General features: G+C 38.9%; 1 protein-coding gene across 1 annotated transcript in view; it reads left to right on the top strand.

Moving 5' to 3' along the window:
* The window catches only part of KCNB2 (potassium voltage-gated channel subfamily B member 2), a 240,435-nt gene that overhangs the window by 99,450 nt on the left and 116,555 nt on the right, over nt 1-24,430 (top strand). The window lies entirely within an intron of this gene.

Below are 24,430 nucleotides of genomic sequence, written 5' to 3'. Positions count from 1 at the left end.
AAGCCATTTCACGACATTGATGCACAATTTGTATACATGATTTATCCCTGTCCTATAAGACAATACATTTGCCTGCTATGATCTGTAAATCTGTATTTATTCATGCCATATATAAGCAAATTAAAACAAAATTGCCCCCCCACAAACCTAGCACCCCAGGTCGACTGGGCTGCCTGCCCCAAAATCTGGCCCTGCCTATAGTCTGTATGTACTCATAGCAGTCCACTGCCCATGTGCATCAAATCACTGCTTGCACTGCAGCAAGCTCCCATGAAAAAATAGCCTTATCACTATGACACTGATATTTCTGGTCTTTGGGAGGTAGAGTATGATCCAATCATTACCATTTCCTTCCCACTGAAGGAACACACTGTTATCTTTAGGCCCAGACCTCAAGTTCTTTCTCAGTCCTGACTCAGGGAAAAATCTCTTGCTATTGCTATAACTTATTAATGGTAATGAAAAAATAATGTATCATTATTAATGCATTGGTTGATTTGTATTTGTAGAGTGCTATGAATGAGCATGGCACTTAAATGAAAAATAAAAGACACGGTGCATGCTCTGAAGAATTTTTGCAGGCTAAACTAAGCATAACTAGATGATTACAAAGAATGTGGGGAAGGGAAAGAGAATGAAGGAAGTAGCAAGAAGATCACTCAGTTGAGGGAGGTTCTTAAAATGTTTTGTTTAATTTCCTCTTTGTACAGAATCCACCATATATTTTAGCTGGGAGGAGATACTTGTGATGAAGCCCCACTTGTGATTTCCCATTTCCTGCTTCCTAGCAAAAAGAAGTGTTGAAGAAATAGGTGATTGAGGCTGGGGGAATATGCCATAGCAGATTAGTATCTGTGTAATAGCCAAAAGGTGCTGATCATTTGGGGAGTAAGCTGTTTTGCCTAACAGGACTAAAACTAATGGAGGAGGCTGTACTGGACCAACTGCCCAACAGCCTTGGTCAAAATCCCTGCTCCAGAGTCACTCATCTTATTACCCTAAATCTAGATTTCTATTATATACACCAGGAATGTAGCACCTTCAAGATCCCCGAAGGACAGGAAAAGGCATAGCTTGTATCAACAGTATTTCATTGTGCATAGATTTTTATTGGGTGTTATCTGTTTACTCACTGTGACTACTTTTTGGTAAAAGTTCTCTGTGTAGTCCTCTACAGAGTGAAACATAATTTGAGTCTATAGGATTAACCATATTTTTCCCATTTACTACCTATTCCATATTAAAAATGTTTGTTGTAACTGGGTTGGTGCCAAGATATTAGAGTGACAAGGTGGGTGAGGATAATATCTTTTACTGGACCAACTTCTGTGTGTGAAAGAGACAAGCTTTCGAACTACACAGATCCTAGACCTGAAGAAGAGCTCTGTGTAGCTTGAAAACGTGTCTCTTTTACCAACAGAAGTTAGTCCAATAAAAGATATTATCTCACTCACTTTGTCTCTAATATTTGAAATGTGGCATTTGGTCAAATGCATACTATTCCCAGAGGTGAGAGATAAAGACGTTTACCGCATATTTTCTGTTTTCTTTTTCACTTTAAGTTCACTTTCTTTCAATTTAGGGCAAAGTTCATTTTTTTGACCCACACTCCATAGGGCAGATTTTATTCATTCCTGCAATGCCACCTTCAGAACTTCCACTAATTTTAGCATGCTCTAATATCACTAAAGCATTATCCTGAATTCTGGAAAAAATTAGATTGGATTTAAATTTCTTGGTTATAACCCATCCCTAATGGATTTCATTTCACCTGCTGTGATTGCATTGCACTTTCATTGATAACATCTCGTTAGACCATGCACGGAGTAAATGTGGGATATGCATTATCTATCTAGAGGGCAGTTAAGAGAGAAGTGTTTTGCCTTTATTCACAGTTTTTCTCCATTTGATTATTTTTTCATCAATGTGTATGTTATTTTACAGCTTACCTTATCAGATCTTCATTCAAAACGTATGGTGTTCAAAACTATTCATTCAAAACTATACTTTTCAACATATTTCAGAAAAATATTAACTCTCAGTGAGCAGTTTTCTAAAATGTAAAGGCCAATAGACTTAGTAGATCAATCGACTAGTGCACATACAAAGAACATCCATTTCGCCCCTAGCATGCATGTGCAATACTTTTACATTGTACCTGGGTCCCATTGACCCAAGAAGTAGTTACCCCAATGCTGAACCCAAATCTTACATGCTACTGCACTGTGTGTTGCCTTCAATTTCCCAACAAACCTGAGATCTTTTCCCCTTTTCCAGCCCATAGTAACTGTGTACCAGTTCTTTCTGTCAAGACATCAAATGGGGTTCTGTTCTTTGTAATACAAGCAATGTAAATCCCATTAATGGCAAACATGCATTTATAGAGAGAGAAGAGACTTCTGAGTCTGGAGGCACCATCCTTGATCCTATCAGCAAATGGATGGTTGGAAGAAGAAAGCCAAGCTTAATAACAGCTCTGAATAATGATTTCAAATATATAAATATATTTATAAATAAAATGTATAATAAAAATTATAAATAAAATAATATAAATATACAAATAATATAAATATAAAGAGCTAAACTCATGCCTTGTGTATCCCCACTGATATTGGTGGAGTTATATTAAGCATGAATTAGCCGTTTGTGTTCATTTATGCTGATTTATTTATTAAGCGTACATATATTTCTGCAACCTATATCTTGAGACCGTAAAAACACAGCTCAGCTGCTCTCTGTAGCATTACTGCAGTTTGTCTTTGTGAGGAGGCAGGTTTTTCTCCAAGAGGCTTGAAGGCAAGGTTCAAAAAGGATCCTCTTTACAATGGTTTTACAGAATCCTTTCTGTCGCTGGTCATTTGTCTTATTTAAGAATGGAGACCTGAAATGCTGGCATTTCCACCCAAACTTCTTGTCTGCGTGGGAGGGGAAGAAATTATATAGAGAAATTAGACTCAGATAAGTTTCCCTTTAATATCGGTTAAGATTAGACTGTTGCCAGGAATCTGACAAGAAAATGTTCAGAACTGGTTGTTATACATTTTTAATTGTTGGTTATTCCTTTTAAGGCTGGCAAAGATAGCCATACTGCAAAAAGAAGTGGCTGAGACCAGCATGGCAGCATTTATTCGTGCTTTTCAAAGCTTTGTGTTTTGTTCTATTTATATTCTTGAAGTTCTCTTCAACTTACTATGGTATGTAGCGGTCGTCTTTGCTAATCAAAGTATGGTGTTCCAGACCATTAGACCTTGGTATAGTCTGACCACTTCAGCCTGGTGGTTCTACATAGGCAGTGTATTACACGGTGTACTGTGTCTCCACTTCCGCAAACCGTTGAAGCACATGCTTAAGTTCCATCCCTATCCTGCCCAAGAATGTAACAGGCACCAATTAACTCTGAGCACATGACTTCAGTGGGGCTTAAGCACATGCTGAAATGCTTTGCTGGATAGGGTTAGACTGCAGAATTTGGGTCACATACGCATATTACAGGAACACTACATGTCTGGCCACTGAGCATCACAAAACAGGAAATGCACAGGATCATCTCCAACTGCCATGCTTGGATGGTGACTAAATGACGTACACAGAGTACCCATAAAGATCTAGCATTGTACTTGGCGGTGATAACCAGGAAAGCAAAGCCAATAGGCCATTTTATCTGCTAATTTAGCAGGGCTCATTGGGGTTGTTTTAAGACCCTACCATTTTGACACAAATGTTATCCAAAAAGAGATTGAGAAATTGTTTTTTTAAAAGTGTGACCAATCCCTTTGTGATAAAACTGGAGAAAGGCTGAGGTTTTACAATGGGAGTCGCATAGAAATGGGGGAGGGGAAGGGGGCATGCAACTGCTTAAATACATTTTAAGTTATGGATAGCTCAAAGGCACGTATGTTTTCTCTCTGTGACAAAAAGCCAGCTGATGTCTCTTCTGGATTTGTTTTATTTGATTCCTAACTATTTACCCAATGATCTGTTAAGGCTGAAATAGTAACTCAAGCTGGCAGCACCTATGACTTTTGCTGATATGTCATATCATTCACTGCTGTGTCCTGGAATTTAATCTTTCATAATTGCCATTCCTCCCCATCATAATTATACTGTTGATTTGTACTTGATAGCCTGCAGTTTGTTCTGGGTCTGTTTCACATCTTGATTCTTTCTTCGATTATTAAATAGAATTCTTTGGGTGGGATGTTACCAGTGAATTGTAAAATATTTCTTTGTATGTCTGCTACAGTGGACCAAATTAAGCCCTGCTGTAACTCCAGTGAAGGCAGTGAAGTTACAACAGGTATGAATTTGGCTCACTATGTTGGAGTAGTCACATCCTGGCATCTCTTGACCAGTTTAATTATTTCCGTAAATTTCTGGAGAGAGAATGTGATAAATGACAAGGCAGTACCTACAGGAGCTTTGAATTTCTCCAGATGGCACCATCTGCTGGCCCACAAAGGTATTTGCTTAAAGCTACTTTACACAGGACAAACGAGTTTTTGTTGATGGTCAGTCTTTTCACAGATGTCTCTCCACCTATACAGATGTGTGTGTACATATATGTACATAAACTTAATGTAATGAAACTTAATGCACTGTTTTCTAAATGCATCAATATATGTTATCATCTTCAGCTATTCAAAAATTTTATGGCTGTCTCAGGTGTCAGTTCTTTGGGTTGTCATTTTGCTCAGTAGCTTTGACATGTCCAGTTACCATTTATATTTCCTTTTTATGAGATTCTCTAATCTGCCTTTAGATAGCAGATTTTTTTCTGCTCCAGGCAGAAGAAACAGCTGCTTCCCCTTCTTGGACCACAAACTTTGTATAGTTTTCAGTAATCCTTAAATTATATGTTTTAGGTACTCTTAACCAGGTATTTAATTTAGCTTTGCACAGTAAAATACCATCCCATTATGAACAGTAGATTATTAACAAGCACTGACTAGATGGGACTTAATCATCTCTAATGTGAACGGTCTTTCTCATGAGATTTCCAGTCTTTCTAAAGTCTCAGAGTAGTTTCTAGTGTTATTTCATCTAAAGTGCTTGCCTAACTCCAAGCAAAAAGGGGTTTCTTTGGAGAAAACTACAGAAAATACTCTTTTTCTGGAAAAACTGGCTTAAAGCCTTCTTGAATTGCTTGAGAATTTATAGATGTGTATGTTGTATATATGTATATTGTATGTATATTCCAAAGTGGAATATGCATGACAAGGTAATTTAAGCCACATGTCTGTGCAATGTATTGACATGCCTTTGCAAATAATTAACGTGCATGGGGTCATGAAATAATTAATCAAAGTACAATTAAGGTTATTAACAGTTTCTTCTGCTGTCAGTTATACTCATCATGTGAAACAGATAAAGTTTAAAAACCTTCCCAACTGTCCCTGCATCAGGTAAAGACTGAGTTGTAGCTATGGGAGAGGGCTGGGCTGTATAGGCATATTTGGCAGTTTATCCCTACCTAGACCACAAGGAGAAAGAAAGCATAGCATGAGTAAAAAAGAGGCAGATCCAACTTCATGTAAAGTGAATGGGAGTCTTTCTATTGACTTTAGTGGTAGCTGTATCAAGCCCTAAATCTGTACTCTTTCTTCTGCTGTTCCAGACAAATGCCAACAGGTAAATATGTTCCAGCACAAACTACCCCCATGTACCATATCATAGCAGAGATTTAACAGAACAGAATGTGTCTCTCACACTCAAGAGAGGGCAAGGTGACATTTCTTTACATATGAATGTCATCGTGGTCTCAGTTGAAATTAAATGGAACTGCTTGTATTTGTCTTGTAGCCCTTTGGGTCTCATCCAAACTGCTTCCTGAAAGCAATGCTCTGAAACAAATTGCGATCACTGGTGCCCTGTCCAATATTACATAACATAAAAAAAACTATATTACAATGGAAAAATGAAATGGTCACATTTACATCATTTAAAGTTATACATTTCAGATTGTTCTCAATAACTAAAGAAACCTTACAGGCAGTTGAAAGAGATGCTCAGAGCTTGATTGGAAAAACATTAAGTCCAACATAATGAAGCATTGTAGGTCATTCCCTTAAATCAATAGCAAGTGCCATAGACTACTAAAATATTGATTCTTTGTAATACTTGTACCAATTATTTTAAATGACCTCTGCCAATTCTGTTTAGTTTTATAATGACTCACACCACAACTGTTCCATCCATAATCACATGCAAAAATAATAATGGTGGGGAGAGAGAGAGAGATCTGCAAGAATAATAGGGGGGGGAAAATGAGGGCGGGAGAAAGAGAAAATAAATTGCATACATGAACCAAGTTTTGCTGCTTTTTCAAACCCACCTTCTTCTCCCCTTCCCTCTGCCAAAGAAATATGGCTGTGTGTCTGTTAGAAATTTTTGTCTGGTTATAAACAATGTTGCTTTTCTAACTGAGCACTGGTTTCTTGCGATTTCGCTGAATTTTCTAGCTTTCCACAACATCAGTTTTTAGCTTTCACTATTTTGTAGTGAGAATGGTTTAAAACTTCATGGCCTAGATTGTCTGTTTCTCTGCCCGCAGCATTTATCCTAGTCTGCAGTGGATGCAAAATTCTGAGGCTGTGATTTGGAAAAGCTTCCCTATTCAAAGAAAGGCTGCGTAAGTGCTTTCTGGAATCAGGGCCTGATTTAGGAGGGTTTTGTCCCCACTTCACACTGGTGTAAATGCTTGCTCAAGGTGCAGGGAAACACAGAATCTGGCCCACTTTGTGTATGGAATTTTAGAACTAGAACCCTGATATCTGTCTGTCCGGATTGTAATAATAAAAAGCGCAGGTCGCAATATAATGATAGTAATAGTGGTAACACCGACCTCTTATATAGCACTTTTTATCTGTAGATCTCAAAGTATAATGCTTCTCAGTCTGCTTTGGCATGTTGGGACCTACTTATATAGCTCTGTAGTAAGTTTCTGTTAATTTAGCTGGGGAGAAGGGAAGGAATCGGACCTTGGGTTAAAACAAGTATTCTGTTAACTGAATGTATGTGGACCTCAAGATTAGGGTTGGATGAAATGATCTAGGGCTAGCTCAGGATATTTGGGGATATAGGGCATGATCCAAAGCCAACTGAAGCCGATCCAAAGCCCAATTGATTTCAGTGGGTTTTGGATCAGGCCCATAAACTTTTAAGATATCAGAACTAGGTTTCTGATGAAACCTGGCATTTTGGATTTTGCTCTAATACCATTGTACTTTGTTTACATGGTTTTTAATCCTTTACATCCTTTGAGCAAATGTTAACAATCTTCACCTTGCAGCTGGTATTAGTGATGCCCTAGACTAGCTAGCAGCTGGAGCTGATCTGGGGATTTTGACATATCCCTAATGAGAAATAATTTTTAGTAACTGTTAAACTGCCAAATAGCTAATGCTTTATGTATACTGTGGGATAACTGCTCACTCACTTTTACCCATAAGTATTAAACAGCCAATTTAGTGCCAAGTGACTTTCTCAATGTATCTTCGCATGTTATGTCATGTTATAGTTTGACACACTCAACGTATTCTAGCAAGTGACAACATTTAATAAATGCTACTGTGATGCCACATGCACAGGGACAAGGTAATGCAGTCAGTCACCCAAGTAAGGCATGGACTTCAATGGGTTTTGCATCAGACCCTTAGTGTGCAAATACACCTTTCTCCACTAACTAGATTATCTTTCCACCAGTGCTATGACAACTATAAATAAATCTATGAAGCCACCTTTTCTTTTGTAGAAATGGTGTGGGGAGATGACGTTTGGGTTAAGGTAGGATGAGAAATTGGAAGAAGAATCAGGGCTGGGTTTGTGATTAGATTCAATAGTGAATGAGATTTGTCACATTTGGGGGAAATTTTATTATGTATTTGTTTATATTACAGTAGAACCTAGAGGCCCCAGTGCACCGGGCATTGTACAAACACAGAGTAAGAGATGGTCCCTTTCCCATTGAACTTACAGTCCTAGAATCATAGATAGATTGAGCTGAAACGGACCTTCAGAGGTCGTCTATTAGCCCTCTGCACTGAGATAGGACCGAGTAAACCTAGACATCCCTGAAAGCGTTTGTCCAGCCTGTTCTTAAAAACCTCCAATGATGGGGATTCCCCAACCTCTTTTGGGAGCCTGTTCCAGGTTAACAAACCTTATAGTTAGAAAGCTTTTCCTAATATCTGACCTAAATCTCCCTTGATGCAGATTAAGCCCATTACTTCTTGTCCTATCTTCAGTGGACATGGAGAACAATTTGTCGCCACCCTCTTTATAACATCCTTTAACATATTTGAAGATTGTCATCAGGTCTCCCCTCAATCTTCTTTTCTCAAGACTGAATCTAATTACAGTCTAAGTAGACAAAGGGGGAGGGGAAACAGAGGCAAAGAGATTTGTCCAACGTTAAATGGCAGGTGTGTGGTATAGCTTGGAATAGAACCCAGGTATCCTGACCCCTACGCCACTGCACTATCCACTAAACTTCACTGCCTCTCATTTTCAGAAGACATTGGGCACTTGGACTATTTTCCCTGCAGTTCAAAGAATTTTAGATTTGAGCTTCTTGCTCTGCTTGGGCTGGTGGTTCAATCTTGGAATATTTCCAGGCTCTCCCATTCCTGTAATACATGTGTTTAGAAAATATTTTTTGTTTCCATTCATCATTTTTAACACTATACGAAATAAAATTGCATTTACACGCATTCTTCCCATCTCAACCGTCTCAATCCATTTTTCTCCCTCTTTGAGAAGCTCAGACTAGGCCACATATAATTCATTTTAAATCCTTCAGTGCTCAGTTGGTCCTTTACAAACATGCCAGATAAATGAGAGGAATGTCAATAAAATTTGGCAATGTGTATTTTTTCAGTGAGATATATGTAGGTCATTCTGGGGCGTTTAGTGCTGGGCTGTAGGATGTCAAAATGATAAGAAATCACGATTAAGAAAGGGTCAAGCAGGTTCAAAACACAGTGGGTATCTTTGAGCAAAGGTCAAAGTCTCATTTAAAGATGAATTGGGATTGAGACCCTGTTCCCTTTGGGTTATTGGAATTTGCTCTTCCACTTGCTGAAGAACAGAATATATAAAATGAGATTTTAAAAGTTACACTCATTTAATTTTACAGCTCTTTTAATAGTATTTTATTGCACACATATGGTGAAATAAAGTCATGGTAAGGCATGTAGAAAGAGAATCTGCTGAAGCATGACCTATTTCTTTCCATGCTAACCCTGTTGACTCAATAAACACAGAACTTCCCTCTATTCCCACCACAGCATTATCCTTTATTAGGGTGACATGAGCCCAGCCCTGTGCAAGTACACAAGAGTGGGGAGTGGGTAAAACACTGACACCCTTGAAATAATTAAACAATAGAAATAAAAATCAAATGTAGAAGGATCATTGCTTTTACTATGCACATGTACAAAGCATTAAGATAAAATCTGCATGAAAATAAACCAGGCTTTAGGTAATTATCATATTATTTCAGTCTCTGGAGTCTGAAAGAACAAATAAAATGCAACTAAATAGCAGTAAATGACACTGGCCTCTTTATTTCCAAAGCCCATTGTACTTGGCAAGTATATTTTTGCAAATTGTAGCAGCAAGTCCCATATTTATCTGCCAAAATATTGCGCTTGACTAGATCAATAGATAAAGTTGATTAACTGTTGAAACTGATAAGTTTAGCACATTTAACATTCCCCCCCCCCTCCCCTTTTTTGATTATATCCCTATGGCTAAAAGCAGATTTAATAAATCCTGCACTGAGATTAATCATGTTTTGTGTTGTGGAGACAAAATAGAGCCCTGAAACTGCAGATTTGGAAACATTTTCATCCTATACTCATCCATGGGACCCTTTAGTACTGTATGTTAGAAATAGTCGCAATTAAAAATATACATGGCTTGGTGCCCTATCTAACCTTATTATAAAAGCACACATCAAGTATTCACATCCTAAGTAAAAAGGGCCTGAAGCTAAGTCAAGTTCTGTCTAATCAAACACCTTGGTGGAGCCTTCAAGAATCTTGACAGAAAAGCACACTAAGTATAGAGATGTAGACCCTCACAGGAATTCAGAGTCCAGTCACCTTGGACAAGGCAGACACACACAACTAGACTAGACTTCCAAGGGAAGTTGTGAAATCCCTGTCGCTGGAGGTTTTTAAGAACAGGTTAGAAAAATACCTATTAGGGATGGTTCTGTCTCAGCAAAGGAGATGGACTAGAACTAGATGACCTCTCAAGGTCTCTTTCAGTCCAACAGTTCTATGATTATATAACTGCGACTGTTTAAGCTCAAGATATTTAATGGAGGTTGTCAAAGCTTTTACATCTTGTTTTTTTTCCCCCTCTGCCTTCTTGGGGAATCAATTGCTGCTCTCTCTCATCCCCAGGGATTCAGCTATCCACCTGTTTTCCAGTAAAACATCTGGGGCTCGTAAGAAAGGGCAAATCTTACGCTATTCATAGCTCTCCATTTCCACTCTCTTTCCCACCTCCCCCCAAAGTCTTTGATATTCTTTAAGAGGGAAAGAACTTTAAAAGGGATGTAGTGTTTCCACTCATTCTGTATCCATTGTTGTCATCTGTTTAACATTGTTACAAACTGTAAAGGAAATGGCGGCCAGAAAGGTGATGGTTTGGTCTCTGTATCTCCATGCTAACTGGAAAATTTTCTTTCTACTTCTATGTGAATCTCTTTCTCTCTCCCTCACTCTCTCTTCTATATGTAACATAACCAGTCTCTGACATTAATAAAAATGTAACAGGCTTAAGGTCTTTTGTTATATGATGTTATCAGGTATAAAGTTATGAATTAGACTGGTGGGAGATAACAGGAAAGTTGAGACCTAAGGGTGATAAGGGATATCTAATTAGATACAGTTTTAGTGTGCAATGAAACATGACAGCAAAAGGCTAATGTGATTTTTTGCATTACATGTGGTACAAGGAGACTTTGGCCATGATTTTGTACCTCTCAAAAGACATAGCCTGGAGGGGGATGTTAAGCCATCTCTGCACCTTTGGGATTCTGGGCCTAGCTCATGGTGTAAGTTAGAGGCGCCCCAGAGATCTCTCTAGTTTAGGGCAACTTCCCACCGCTGACTATTGGCCACTGCGCCAGCCCAGAATAGCTGAAGTGCAGAATGGCCTAGCCACATCCTCTCCTTCCCACAGCATTCATCGTCCCATCCATGGTACACCTCTTGACCAGTTGACACCTAGGGTTATCCCCCAGGGTTTGGTTTACCTGCCTTTATGGTCCCTTTAGGGTGATTGAGCAACCCTAAAGGGACGTTAGTGGAGCACAGAATTGGGGCCATTGTTATTATTAGAGCTGGCTTACACCAAAAAAAAAAAAAAAAAAAATCATGTAAGTTTAGTTTTCAATGACAATTTTTGCCCATTATATATTGCCAAAAATGTTCTGAACAGACCTAGTAATTCTTATAGTTGTTATTCTTTAAAAATATAACACTAAATTACTGACCAGTAAGAAAACCAGATCCTATCCTGGAAAGATTGCAATCTGAATAGACAATGTACAGATAAAAGACGAGGTATAGGAGATGATTTAAAAGTCTGGCTGAGCAGTGAATTTTAGGATGCCTCTTTCTGGTTCCTTACTCTGTTTAGTTATTTATACATATATTTCTAATGCCTAAATTGCAGGGCTAAGTATACATCGAGTGATGGATCAGGGAGATGACTTTCCTAGTGAGACCTTACCTAGAATACTGTAAAGTGAAAAGTTTATTGTCCTACTCCTTTATTGCCTTGGAATTAGAAAGGAGAATAAAAGCCCCTTCCCTTCTAACCAAAAAAAAAAAAAAGTGATTTCCCAAACAGGAAACAAAAATGACTTGGATTTAAAACTCATTAGTCATAAGTATCATACTAAGAAATGGTGGTATTTCGCCAGACTTGAAATATTATCCCCTTTTGCTGGGCAAAAAAATACAATAGAAATAGCTCATTTGGTCTCCGATGGCTCTTGTCAATTCACTTACTACTTGACAGATGATGCTCCTCTTCCTCACATCCTTTTTCTAAGTACAATAATCTTTCAAGTTTGGACTCCTCAGTATCCTCCTCCTTATTAATTCTTCACTCTTCTATTGAAGATCTGCATCCCTGTCATAGCATTGTGAAAAGGTTTCATAAACTCCCTGGAAGGTTGTTAGTGGTTAAATGAAGTAGCAGAGTATAGAAACTAGCGCAAAAATCAGTCTTTGAACAAATGAATATTTCTACTGCACTCACACAAAGTTTCTACTGTAGCTGGTGGCGGAGCTGTCTCAGTTGGGACTGCATGACTCAATCTTTAATATGTGGTACCCATTTGCAGTGATAAATAACAATTTTTTTAAAAGTTTGACATCTCTGTAAAAAAACTAAAAGGAAATCCCCGTGAAACAGACCAAAAAAAAAAAAAAAAAGGACAATATTGGAAGCCAGAGTGAGAAATCTTGAAACTAATTGACTATATCGGCTAACAGAATATATGATCATCTCCAGATATTGCAAATTTATACATTCAAGACAAAGTGGAAAAGACAGCAGCAAAATTCACTTCTGCCTTATTGAGGAAAAGAAATAAAAATGGGAGAAAAAAATGACTCAGGAATTTTAATAAAATAGAAGTTTTTAGGAAAATTCCCCCAGTCCATATGTCAGTTCTGTGAAGGCCAACTCTACCTCCCCCTCCATCCCGCCTTAAGCTCTGATTGGTTAGAAGCTGGGCGGAGAGTAAGAATTGTCCTCCACCTCCATCTCCCTATTTCCTGGGTGGCTAAAAATCTGACAAGAAATCACCCCCCTGAGTTCCTACTGCCATCTCTCCTCCCTTGGATGGATGGGTATGCCACTCAAGAAGAGACTGCACAAGCTGTAGGATGGGGCATGTGTTGCTGCTCCTGGAGGGATGTATAGAGCCAGAGCTCATTGCTGAGAGGCAGGCCTAGGGAGCAGCCACTGCACACATGAATGAGCCAAAGTCCCAAGGTAAGAAGGTTCCTTATTCTGGGGCTCAAGGAGGACCAAGGCTGGAGGAACCGTTTGGGCTGTTTGTTACTGATGGCATTTGAGCATCTTTGTTAAGCATCTTGAATTTATTTCATTATAATCAGGGTAACTCTTCTGTTAGATTAGATCGTGGTTCTACTTATGTTGATAAAGTTGTTGGAGTAGATCTCTGTGCTGGAATGATTCCTAGGGGAATTCCTGCCTCCTCAAATGTTGCAGGAGGGGGTCTTGATCCCAAGCCAGTGTGTGGGCATTTGGAATAACCTATCAGAGAGGGAAGCACCCAACACACTTTGCTATATTGGGGACTTGGCAGTGCTGTAGTTCAGCAAGTATAAGCCCATGTCATGCAGAGAGTTAAGAATGTCCTGCAAGATGGCCTTCACTTAATTGACATCTGGCTTTGACTTTTGAGGGCACTCAACAAGATATGCTCAATACCTTTGAGAATTTGACCTTTGTATTTTGTCCTGAACTATTCAATGCAACAGAATTGTAGGGAAAGAAAAACCTTTATTACAGACAAGAAACCAATGACACATAAGTGACTTCAGTGCAAAATATGCTTTTGTGTGTGTGTGTGTGTGTGTGTATAGAAGTTTTATATGGTATAATTAGTTCTATAAAACTGCCCTACAATGAATGCAGATAGATGGCTGTTATAATTAATTTTACGGACTTAAGCAGGATCTTTATTTTGGTATCGGCATGAGTCAAGCATCTCAGCAAAGGAAGTGTTTGGTTCTTTCATTACTAAAGCAAACAAGAAACCTTTGTGTCAATATTAGTTTCCATAATTTTTATATGTATGTTTCAGCACGCTTTGTTCTTCACAATTCTTCAGTGCTTAAAGAAAAGGAAAACACCAGAAGACTGAACAATTATAAAACACCATCGCATTTAATCAGTCTCAGGATGAAGTTACCAAATATTGTCAAATATGCCTATTCAAGAGCCACGTCCAGGAACTACTCCAGTAAGGACAGGTTGAATGTTTAAAAAGGTGAACAAGAGTTCTAGCAATGGGAGCAATTGGCAGTCAGCTATAATAAGAGAGGTTTTTGCTCGAACTGACTGACCTCTCAGTGCAGTTGTTTCTTGTAATGGAGGGCAATCCAAGTGTAGTCGTTTCCCCAGTTCCCCAAAAGTCTGCTGAACCTCCACAGCTGCAGCCAGCAGCCTGCTGATGTATTAAGAGCTACAGTTCAAGCTACAGTAACGTTTCAAGTCCATTCTGAGGAGAGAGTAGTCCATTTCTCATCTCCCTTTCTTCTTATGTGCAACACTGTTTGCTTATCTTTTCTGGAGATGTTTGCTCACTGGATGAGGGGGTTGGAAATCTAGGAGTCACGTACTATAAGGTCAGATTCATCCCTGCTGTAATTCCATTCAAGCCCTCAGGAAAAATGTCTAGGCTAAATGTTACTCTTTGACACTACTAAAGTCAGTAGGAGTAGGGCAGATAAGCCTCTCCACCCTTGAGAACTAACTGGAAATTTACCCTGTGGAAGTTCTCCCAGTTAGCTCTCCTGTCACAGTAAATACCTCAGCATTAGCTAACAAAGTTAAGAAGATGCTGATTGAAAGAGCAGCACATTTTGTTCTCTTTCTTAGTCACTTGGCTAATCTTACCACTAAATTTGTGTGCCGCAGTTGTTGCTCTCTGATCGCCTTGAAATTCTTAAAAAGACAGATCAAAACATTCAAAAATTACCAAAAATAAAAAATATTCCCTTTAATCACCACTATCTGCACAGTAAGTATAAAGAGTAGGCTTCTCCTGTCAACGCTTCTGCTTTTGGAGTTACTGAAAATCCTATCGCTATATATGGGCAGCTCTTGAGTAGTAAACTTAGCGTAACTTTGAAATGCCAACCATGGGAAGGCATTTCCATCCTTTAATATTGTGACAGATGTGAGACCTAGGAAGTGTAAAGTGTTGAGATGTTTATGTTGAAATGTGCCAGACAAGCATGAATTTTTGGGACAATACGTGTTAAATGGTTTCCTGAGGAATCTCGGGGGAGTGGTTACCTGTTCCCAGGGACTAGACATCAAATGCCCAAGCTGTATAAGGAAGTAGCTGATCTGCCCAGTCTTGGTTCTGGTTCCTGATTTAAAGACTGATATGAATTTGTAATCACAGGGAAAACTCAGTTGTGGGGTTTCAAGGGCTGACATTTACCAGGGCTTTGTGTAGGACCTGGGGGTGACATCTGGTTTGCAATTTAGCATGTATGCAGATTTCTTTATTGTTTTAATATGCTTTCTCTATAATGCTTTTACCTTAAGAATAAATGTGCTTGCTTAGAAGGAGCTGGGTGGTAACTTGTAATTGCTGGCAGTACATTGATTATAGACTTTGTAAAGAAAGCAAAGCAGAGTTGCTGGCTTTATAGGCAAACTGGTTTTCTGGGGATATTGTAATGTAGAGCAGGGAGCTTTGCAGCCTTAAAACCTACAGTCAGGAGAGAGTGTGAGACAGGTCTTTTCTCGAGAGAGGTGAAGGTTGGGAACCAGAAACCTTTGAGTGGATGCCCTCGAGCAACTACAAAGGGAGAATGCAGGTGCAGTTATCAAGAAACTGTGAACTGTCTTTTTATCATAATCATGAAAAGAAGAGTGGTCCAATGGATAGCTTGCTGGACCGGTTCTCAGAAGAAAAAAGTGCAGCTAAACAGAAAATCATTTGCACAGTTCCAAAGACGAATAAAAGAGGATATTTTGAGATGCACCGGACTTTGTGTTGAATGAGAACTAATGTGCCTCAGAACATGGCCATACATATCTTAAAGGCAAGACTTAACAACTATTACAAATTCCAAGTTAATGCTACTTACTTATCTAAAGCTATTGACATGTTTTAAGCACAAGCAGTATAAATAATATTAAAGATATTTGGGTTTAATTATACATTCCTTGAGCACACAAATTCCATTGGGGTGAATACATAACACAACTCTGAAGATGATAAGGTCTGATGACCTTAATGTCTGATGACATGCAAATACCCCATTTATATGATCAGTGTAAAATGGGATCCTGTAGACCATAAGAACAGACTTATGAGGAATATATTGAGGAAGTGTTATTGAGAAAAATGGTTTTAAAAATTGTTAGTTTGGGAAATGAACTGGATGATCTCATATGTCTTTACCCTTCCCAACTTCTATAATTTACAAGAATTTTTTTTTTAATTTATGCATCATCTTTTTCTCTTCTCTTTTTGACAAATTGCATATAAACACTTTGGCAGTGTTACTGCAACATATGTTTTTGTATGAATAATTCAGTGGTTGGACCATTCTGTGTCGTGCCTGCCTATATTAATGTGTATATGGGGAATATACATGACACTGACTAGTATAGAAAGATTTAGATAGAAAACAGCACTGTGAAAATGTGTCTAACAAAAACATTATCTTATATGTAAAATGTCCATGGTTCTTTAAAACCAAAGAATAATTGGTTTTAATTTTTAAATTTATTAATTGAATGTGCAGCAACTATAAAGAAAAAGAAGACTCAGAGACCTTCCCCACAAGGATCTTAAAAGCAAATAACGTGATTCAGATACATTACTCACTTAATCTGTGTGTATCCCATTGGGATTACTTGACCCAAAACATAATCCTGGCGATGCACCTGTGCAGCGAAATAAAGTCATGAAAGGACACCTTTACTGTTCTGCACAGGCTACCAATATTGCAAGTAACAATACAGTGGGAAGAGAACAGCCTCCATCATTATGCTACTCTGCCTCCCACATGTGTGGATGAGGAGTGAGCAAGCAGGAGGAGGACAGGAGATAAAGAGTAGGGGGAGCCTTGGCGCAGCTTAGCCAGGGCACCAGGAAAGTACTCTGCACCAGAGCCCGGACTCAGTCTAATTCTCTGTGTTACAATCTGGTTCTTAGTCTGCGTTCAGGGCAGCACAACCACACCTTACCCCTGGTGTGTGGTGAAACCACAGATGAGTTCATGGTAAGGTACCACTCATTTTTCAATAAAGGAATCAGAATCAGCCGCAAAGGAACCATATAACACAACATTAAGGATCAAATCTTAACATTCTGAATTTAGTGCAAGTTGGACTATTGCTTCCTTTAATATGGCAGATTTCCCTCTTCAAAGTAGGTGTTGACAATCTCTATTAGTAGGGATCCCAGGTGTTCACCGGTTTCTTCCATCAGCCAGGAAAGGTAGGGTCAAAGTTCTCTTCCATCCCCATGTATTTCATTGTGACAGTACATCAACATTTTGTCACAAAGATGCAATGAGGGCTGCCTCATATATTACAAAAATATAGACCCACATTCAAAACCACATCAGTAACCCTGAAAAACACACAATGAGAAACAAAACCAACAAAGCTAGGATTGATTAGAAACAAAACAGAATATGGCTTGGGTGAAATACAAATGCACTGCATAAAAAGACAAAGGTCAAAATATTTGCAAAAAAAAAAAGTATAAATAATAAAATTAAATACAGATATAAAGATGGAATTAACAAAACATGTCCCAAACACCTGTCTGATCACTTTGCATGTATGTTATAGTCTGCTTCCCTCCCTTTGTGTATTTGCCTATCTGCAAACTCTTTGGAATAGGGACCATATCTTCCCATATGTGTGTATTTAGGCCAGTTCAAATTCATCTTTATTCAGAGGGTTAGGACAAGTTCCAGGCATTGTTAAGTGCTACTTAAAGGGAAGGTGTCCGAAACTGCTACAAATAAGTGAGTGCTCCAGTGTTATCAAAATGTGGTATCAATACATTGTCTTTCATGAACACACTTGGAAAGGGCAGAAATGAAGGAAAACTACCTGATGTTGAAATGCATTCATTCAGCTTTTGAAAGCAGCTTTTGTCAGTTTCAAGACCATAGTGAGTATGTGGCATGGCTTTCTGCTTTTGGTTTCTGTCGTTTTCATGGACGCCAGTTTACTTAAAGGGGTCAACTGTACATTAGTAGAATGACAGTCATCCATCTGAACATTATTTTGTAATATTTATTCTGGGGGCCAGATTGTACATCTCTTACTCCCAATGGTGAAGGGTTATTTGCATAAGTAATCTCATTGACTTCAATGGGACTACTCATCAAGTAACTTCTCTCCAGTGGGTGTAAGAGATGCACAATCTGGCCTTCAGTGACTGCAAAAGAGTCTAAATGTATATTGGAAGCTAATTCTTCAATAAATCCTAACAGAGATTTATTTATTATACGAGGGGTACAAACTACAGTACCCAGCCAACAGGCACCATTGTTTCAGTTACCTATAGTTGTTAGTATTAGCATAATAGGTTTAATTGCCTTGTTGAAACTATAAACAAGTTACAAAGGTTCTGACAGTGCTTAGTTTTGATAAATTGTCCTTTTTTTCCTACACTGTAGGAATTGTAATTTCAACCTCTTTTTACATATATTTTAAGCATTAAAATGTGTAAGACCCAAACCCAAAGGAATTGTGTGCCTTGCATGTTAAATAAATGTATAGAGTCATTTTAAAGGAATTGCCAGAATGAGGGGACGGAGAATTTCCATCCCATTTGATGCTTTCAATTACATTTCTTATGAATGGGCTGAATCTTTCATACCTGAGTTGCAGCATCAAGCAAGTTATTTTTAGTAGCTGAAGCCAGAAGCTACTGTTGCTACCCTACGGTGGCATATCCATAGATACATTTTCCATTCTGAAGTTTCAGGCTCAGTAGGTAAATTAAATGCATTACCTGGTGTCTTCAGTAACAATTAACAAATATTGGACAAATATTAACTGAAAGGATTGGGAAGCAAAGTAAAGGCAGCCACAGAAATTGCCTGCTTGCTTTGTTCAAGACTCCTTAGATACATAAAGTTAAAAAAGAACAGATTCTTTTTAAGAAGCAGATATATCAAAATGCTTTCTTCTGAATACACAAAAGAAGCACGTTTTTAATTTTTTTTAAAGGCTTTTTTGGTGTTTTCAAATAAAAGTTAAAAGTTGAATAGAAAGTCATGTTCTGTTTAGTTTTAGTTGTGTTGGGTTTTTTGTTTTGTTTTGTTTCCTCCCCAGCACCAGGCGGTTGACCAAGAAAGCGGTCTCGACTGTAATGAATTAAACGGCTTCTACCGTACAAAGTGCATTTTCATTAGTGTGAACAAAGGAGACTGCTAGGTGGAATTTGATGTGTAGCTTTAAATTGAAGGACAAGCTGCATTTATCTGAAGGCAATGCAAAGGTTTATAATGGGAAGCAGGGCCTTTGTCTTTTTTTAACAATCCTCTTGTGTGTAGTTCTATGATTCATAGTCAAATTATAGGTATTTCCTACTATCAAGGCCATTTTAATAGCAAGGTTCACAAACCACTGTCTTCAAATGTTAAATGGTGTTAGTGGGATTGCTCCCATTTTGTATGTGTGTGTGCGCGTGCCCGTTAGTGCCAGTTAAAAGTAAATAAATAAAATTAGGCCTCATTTTGATTATTTTAATTATTCCTTTTGAGGGAATGAGCTCAAAACACAAGTATGCTGTTTAGAATCATTTATACTCATAATTGTTCACCCACTTCACAAAAACATATTTATGCTACAAGATTTGAATGCCTAATTAAAATCAATTTTATGGAAGTGCAGCTGGAGATGAAGAGTAAGCTTGCTTTTTTTTTTTTTTTTAAGAAAAAAGATCTGTTTAATGAACTAATTGTAAAGTGCTTTGAAATCCTTGAATGAAAATCACTATAGATCTGTACTTGATTATTACCAATCCAAACCCCAGTCTACATAAAGGAACTGGTTTTAATTTAAGCAAGTAAACGGGTGTAAAATAAGGTTGTTATCATCAGTAGTAAATATTTATATCATAATTGTGTCCAAAGGCCCCAGTCAGGATTGGGATTCCATTGTGCTGGGTGCTGCACAAACAGAAAGAAGACAGTCTTTGCCCTGAGGGTTTATAGTTTCTGCTTCATTGGTCCTCTGTGGGGTTTTTCCCATGCTAATTTGTGTAGGTTAGGGGGAGCCTCGCACTTGACTAATACCTGATGCAGTAAGTTATTTGTTGAAATTGTGCTTTGATTTAAAAGACAGGTCAGTTTGCCTTGGAACATACAAAGGGCACGTGCTACTCTGTAGCCTCACTGTTTGCTCAGTAGATTAGCAGCAACTTTAATCTTCTAGTGGACATGGGGTATGTCTACATTGCAGCTGAGAGGGAGTCTCCCAGCCCAAATACAGAGACTCCCATTAGCTTGGCGTGAGCTAGCACATTAAAAATAGCAATGCGGACATTGTGGCACTCGTGGGTTGGAGCGCAGGTGGCTAACTCAAGCCTGCCCTGATACCATAATATACACACTGCTATTTTAGTGCACTAGTTCAAGACGAGTTAGCAAGGCTCAGTCTACCCCGGCTGCGAGGCATTCTCCCAGCTGCAGGGTAAACATACCTATAGAGGTAAACAGGATTATTGCTATTATATGCCATTAAACTAGACACATATTATCCAGGACTGGACAAGCTTAAAACCCAAAGATTTAAGCCTATTTTAACTCAGCTCAGGCTAGGAGAAAATGAATGTTAAAGTCTCTCAAAGCTCACGGTCTCACTGTGACTTGCCTGGAGCGTCCAGGCTCCAGTACCTTCTTATGTGGGCCTTAAAGGGACTAATTTGGGGATCGGCACAGCATTTTAATTTTCCTGTCAATCAAATGTACGTTGCTTTAAATTGCTTGCAACTTTTTAAAGTGCTCAGGGGTGGTAGCCAAGAACTTTTTTGGTAGCACAAGGACAAGAAAAGGGAAACACAATGCCCCCATTAGGGAGCTGCTTAAACTCATTTCAGGCACTGCTTCAGCAAAGACTCACGCATGTGCTCTCCCATTGACTTCAGTGGGATTCAGACAAGTTCTTAGGTGTTTTGCTCAATTTGCCTAAATGAGCCTCCGGCGCACTGCAACGCTCTCTGCTATAGGCTGTCATTTTCATCTATCCTCTGTGTGTCCCCTTCATTGGGATGGGGGACTGACTCTCCATGCAGCCCCAACAGGGAAGGGAGAGGTGCAAAGCAACCAGTATCAGTCAAGAAAAGCCTGCCTCCATGCTGCCTAGGATGACTAGGGTTACAGTGATATCATTTCCCATGAAGCCAACTGATGTATTCAGTACGATGGAAATGGAAGCAGACTTGGGTGGCCAGTAGTATTACAACTACTATTTCACCAGACATCCAAGAGGGAAAACACAGGGTCCTTGTACATAGCAAGGGTGTCACTTGCTATAGGGCAAGTGGAGGAGTTGCTACCCAGACCTTGATTTGCCAATCCAGATTTTTCATAGCTCTATATGCTCCATTATGTCTTCCACTTCTCCCTTCCCTCGCCGGCAACTTTGAAGGATATAATATAATCACATATAATGTTCTCTATGCTGACACAACCCTCACAGAATTTTTCTGAAATGATGCTCTGGTATGCAGTCTCGTGAAAGTGAAGATGTTTGATGGTTTATGAGAGAACATTGTTGATTCTTCTTGCTTGTAAGTAGAGATGGGCGTGAACCAAAAATCTGGATTTGAACAACCAAAACTTTGGGAAAATCTGGATCCAGATTCAAAGCTTGTGCTTCGAACCAGACTGTTATTTCAAGTACTAGTGCCCACCAGAGGAAGAAGCAACTGTCTGCAGGCAAACAAGCCTGTTAATTCTACTCTTTTGTATCTCACTAACCTAGGGTCATATACAAATGAAAGCTTTCGTACTGGGGCGCAGCCTGTTAGTCTTATCCAGCTATTGGGAGGCTAAGAGAGTATATGTTACAGAGGCTTCTGTCTCAGAATTTCCCCTTTTTGTAGAATGCCAGCATGCACGCCTCAAATGAGATTAAAATGGGGAATAGGCCTGGGGGCTGGCCCTCTGCGGAGGACTTTTACCCCCAATGACAGAAGCTTGGACCCTTTTCTGGATAATAATTGGTCTTTTGTTGATTCTGCCCATGTTTTCAGAACTGGCTAAGTGGTTTTGACATTTGCTTTACAAAGAGTTACTATTCTCCGTGATAAAAGAGGTTTAAGCATTACTAGCACTAGGCTATCAAAGAGCTTGGCGGACAAAATAAATAATAAATAGCTTGTTTTACCTGATCGTGCTGGCGCTGTTTCAGAATTAATATGGAGCTGAGGTTACACTTTGTCAGCTTGAAAATGTGCCTGTTTAATCAGCGTTAATTAGATGCAGATGTAGAAAAGACAAATGTTCTTTACCCTAATTAAAGCCTAGTTTTTCTTCCTTATTTATCCTTAGTGATTGTCCTAACGATACTGAATTGTAGTCTGGCTTGTGCCCATAGTCCAACAACACATTTTATATTTTTAGTATATTTTTAGATTAGCTATGCTGTTTTTTAATAATAATAATCATCATAATTAATAAGAAGAATATCATTTCAAAAAATTAGCAAAAGTCAGTAGAAAGAGTCAAAGGAGATAGTATCAGAAAGTAAAGAGATGCAATTTAACAAAAAAGGTTACAGTGAATTAGAAAGACCGAGATCCATAAGCAAGAAGAACAGAGACTAAAGTAGCAGAATGGAAAGAAAAAAGTAAAGATGGGATCATTGTGATAGAATACGGAAGAAGGGAGTGACCAGCTGCAAGGTTGGAAGCTGAAGCTAGACAAATTCAGACTGGAAATAAGGGGCAAATTTTGAAAACAGTGAGGGTCATTAAACGTTGGAACAACTTACATAGGGCTGTGGTGGATTCTCAATCACTGGTGGCTTTTAAAGCAAGACTGGATGGCTTTCTCAAAGCTCAAACGGAGTTTATGGGCTTGATGCTGAAATTACTGGGTGAAGTTCTTTTGTCTGTGTTATGCAGGTCACATTAGATGATCATAATGGACCCTCCTGGCCTTAAAATCTATGGCTCTATTACAAGTGGTGGCTACAACAAAACAAACAAACAAAAAATTTGACTCACCAGAGCCTGACTTCCAGCTGACATAAATCAGCACACAGCTATTGCAGTTTACAGCAGCTATGCATCTAGCCCCGTTACTTTAATAAGGTCCATCCTGCAATCCTTGTGCAAATAAAGATGCACACCAATAACAAGTCTGAACTCATATGCTCGTGTTTCTCATTTACAGCGGAAAGTGACTTGCATGGATAGGTTTCATACAGAAATAAAGCCTAAATCCTATAAGACTGGTCTGGACTGCAATTGCAAGGGAATGGACACAATCTCGAATTTCTTTGGGCCAGAATCTGATCTCCCTGTTCACTTTGGACCTTATCCAAAGCCCGTTGAAGTCACTGGGAGTCCTTCCACCAGTCTCAGGAGGTTTTCGATTAGGCCCATTGTGCATTTCCTTACTCTGAGGGCATGTCTATGCTGCCCTGCAGTTCAGACTAAAGGGGGCATGAATAACAGTGCACACCAAAGTGCTGTGGTGTAACGCCCCCATGTGGACACTGCTGGTGCCAACTTAAAGGTCCCGAGTAAGCATTTTAGTGTACACTGCTATTCGCACCCCCTTAGTCCAAATTGCAGGACAGTGAAGACATGTCCTGATAATAGTCCTACTGTGGTCAATGGGATCACTTGTGGAATAAGATGCTACTTAGTATGAGTAAGGGTTTCAGAATCTGGCCTTTTGCTTGTTTTTCCCATGATAAAAATGATTGAAGCAATCATTTAAAATTTCCCATCTAAGGATATTTGTAATGAATTACGTATAAACTGAAATAGGATAGGTCCATCAATGGTTATTAGCCAGGATAGGCAGGGATTGTTCTTTGCCAGAGGCTGGGAATGGCCGACGGGATGGATCTTGATGATTACCTGTTCTATTCATTCCCTCAGATGCGCCTGTCATATTGGCCACTGTCGGAAGACAGGATACTGGGCTTGATGGACCATTGGTCAGACCCAGTGTGGCCATTCTTATGTTCTTATTAAATAGAGTTGAAATAAGCAATTTTGTCAACAACATTTATAACATAACTACTTACACTCTTAACCCAGTTTCCTCAGGTCTCTAGAAAGGCATGCTGTGACTGAAATGATTATTCTTCAGAGATAATAGAATCTTTGATTTTAGACAGCATGTGAATTATACATAAGGATTTCTTTTTCCTCTGGTCAAAAAAAAGCAACTGCAGTTTTTCTTTTTAGGAACAATCTGGTGCTTCCATCTTCAAAGCTATTATTTACATATCAACAGCTTTGTTCAGTTCCTCTGTTCTTTGGCCAAGTGTGAGATTACAATGAAAACTAGAGAGCAGGGGTGGCATTGTGAGAGAGTCAGATCAAAAGAGGCAGGAAAGGAGTAAACAGGTCTATTATGAGAAGTAAACAATGCTGCTTAAAAGGACACAACCAGTATTTGGGTTTTGTTTTGTTTTT

Source organism: Emydura macquarii, unplaced genomic scaffold (assembly GCF_026122565.2).
Source record: "Emydura macquarii macquarii isolate MOO-44397 ecotype Brisbane River unplaced genomic scaffold, CSIRO-AGI_Emac_v2 contig_1477, whole genome shotgun sequence".
NCBI classification, from domain to species: Eukaryota; Metazoa; Chordata; order Testudines; family Chelidae; genus Emydura; species Emydura macquarii.
The sequence above is the reverse complement of the archived record's forward strand: the minus strand, read 5'-3'. Positions and strand labels throughout refer to the sequence as shown.